The 2573-nt window shown below is 47.5% G+C and overlaps 1 non-coding gene across 1 annotated transcript; it reads left to right on the top strand.

The window, feature by feature from the left end:
* The first annotated feature begins 396 nt into the window (after positions 1–396).
* TRNAT-UGU (transfer RNA threonine (anticodon UGU)) lies at positions 397–468 on the top strand. Its single transcript has one exon. It is a non-coding gene; the product is annotated as a tRNA-Thr (tRNA).
* Positions 469–2573: the final 2105 nt, after the last annotated feature.

The following is a 2573-nucleotide window of genomic DNA, read 5'->3' as shown; positions in this document are numbered from 1 at the left end:
AGTGGAAGCGAGTGGGTCATAACCCAGAGGTTCGTGGACCGAAACCACGCCCTGCTAACTTTATTTTCATTTGCAATGGTGTGCACTTTCTTACTGCCCAATTTTTCACGTAACTAGAGTGCAGCAGAGGGGCGCAGTGTAAGCGTGCTTGGCCCTTAACCCAGAGGTCCGTGGATCGAAATCACGCTCTGCTAATTTGATATTCTTTTTGCATTAGTGCGCACTTTCTTACTGCAAATTTCCCACATGACTAGAATGCAGCAGAGTGGCGCAGTGGAAGCGTGATGGGGCCATAACGCAGGTGTCTGTGGATCGAAACCACGCTCTGCTAATTTTATATTCTTTTGCATAACTTCGCAGTTTCTTACTGCACATTTTCTCACGTAACTAGGGTGCAGCAGAGTGGCGCAGTGGAAGCGTGCTGGGCCTGTAACCCAGAGGTCCGTGGATTGAAACCACGCTCTGCTAATTTGATATTCGTTTTCCATTACTGCGCACTTTCTTACTGCTAATTTCCCACATTACTAGAATGCTGCAGAGTGGCGCAGTGGAAGCTTGCTTGGCCCATAACCAAGAGGTCCGTGGATCAAAACCACATTCTGCTAATTTCATTTTTTCTGCATTAGTGCGCACATTCTAACTGCCCATTTTACCACGTAACTACAGTGCAGTAGAGTGGCGCAGTGGGAGTTTGCTGAGGCCATATCCCATTGGTTCATGGATCAAAACCACGCTCTGATAATTATATATTCTTTTGCATTAGTGCGCACTTTCTTACTGCACATTTTCCCACATAACTATAGTGCAGCAGAGTGGCGCAGTGGAAGCGTGCTGGGCCCGTAACCCAGAAGGTCTTGGATAGAAACCACGCTCTGCTAATTTTATTTTTTTTGCATTATGTGCAGTATCTTACTGCGAATTTCCCAGGTGACTAGAATGCAGCAGAGTGGCGCAGTGGAAGCGTGCTGGGGCCATAACCCAGATGTCCGTGTATTGAAATCACGCTCTGCTAATTTTATTATCTCTTGCAATAATGCGCACATTCTTACTGCACATTTTTCCACGTAGCTAATATGCAGCAGAGTGGAGCAGTGGAAGCGTGCTGGCCCATAACCCAGAGGTCCATGATTGAAACCACGCTCTGCTACTTTTATATCGTTTGGATTATTGCGCAGGTTCTAACTGCACATTTTCTCACGTAACTGGAGTGCAGCAGAGTGGCGCAGTGGAAGCGTGCTGGGCCCATAACCCAGAGGTTCGTGGATCAAAACCACGCTTTGCTAATTTTATATTCTTGTGCATTAGTGCACACTTTCTTACGGCACATTTTCTCAACGAACTAGAATACAGCAGAAGGGCGCATTGGAAGCGTGCTGGAACCATAACCCAGGTGTCCGTGGATCAAAACCATGGTCTGAAAGTTTTATTTTCTTTTGCACAAGTGCGCAGTTTCTTACTGCACATTTTCTCACGTATCTAGAGTGCAGTAGAGTGGCGCAGTGGAAGCGTGCTGGGCCCATAACCCAGAGGTCCGTGGATCGAAACCACACTCTGGTACTTTATTAGTCTTTTGCATTAGTGCGTACTTTCTTACTGCACATTTTTCCACGTAACTAGAATGCAGCAGATTGGCGCAGTGGAAGCGTGCTGGGTCATAACCCAGAGGCCCGTTGATCGAAACCACGCTCTGCTAATTTTATATCCTTTGGATGATTGCGCAGGTTCTCACTGCACATTTTCTCACGTATCTAGAGTACAGCACAGAGGCGCAGTGGAAGCGTGCTGGGCCCATGACCCACAGGTCCGTGGATCGAAACCACGCTCCGCTAGTTTGATATTCTTTTTGCATTAGTGCGCGGTTTCTTACTGCAAATGTGCCACATGACTAGAATGCACCGGAGTGGCGAAGTGGAAGCGTGTTGGGCCCATAACCCAGAGTTCGTACTTTCTTACTGCACATTTTCCCACGTAACTAGAGTGCAGCAGAGTGGCGTGGTGGAAGCATGCTGGGCCCATAATCCAGATGTCCGTGGATCGAAACCACGCTCTGCTAATTTGATAATCTTTTTGCATTAGTGCGCACTTTCTTACTGCAAATTTCTCACATGACTAGAATGCAGCAGCGTGGCGCAGTGGAAGCGTGCTGGGGCCATAACCCAGAGGTCCGTGGATTGAAACCACGCTCTGCTAATTTTATTTTCTTTTGCATAAGTGCGAACTTTCTTACTGCACATTTTTCTACGTAACTAGAGTGCAGCAGAATGGCGCAGTGAAAGCGTGCTGGGTCATAACACAGAGGTTCGTGGATCAGAACCACACCCTGCTAACTTTATTTTCATTTGCAATAGTGTGCACTTTCTTACTGACGTTTTCCCACGTAACTAGAGTGAAGCAGAGTAGCGCAGTGGAGGCGTGCTGGGCGCATAATCCAGAGGTCCGTTGATCGAAAGCACGCGCTGCTAATTTTATATCCTTTTATTAGTGCGCAGTTTCTTACTGCAGATTTTCGCACGTAACTAGAGTGCAGCAGAATGGCGCAGTGGAAGCGTGCTGGGCCCATAACCCAGAGGTCC

Source organism: Rhipicephalus microplus, chromosome 5 (genome assembly GCF_043290135.1).
Source record: "Rhipicephalus microplus isolate Deutch F79 chromosome 5, USDA_Rmic, whole genome shotgun sequence".
NCBI lineage: Eukaryota > Metazoa > Arthropoda > Arachnida > Ixodida > Ixodidae > Rhipicephalus > Rhipicephalus microplus.
This window is presented reverse-complemented; position numbering and strand designations above follow the sequence as displayed.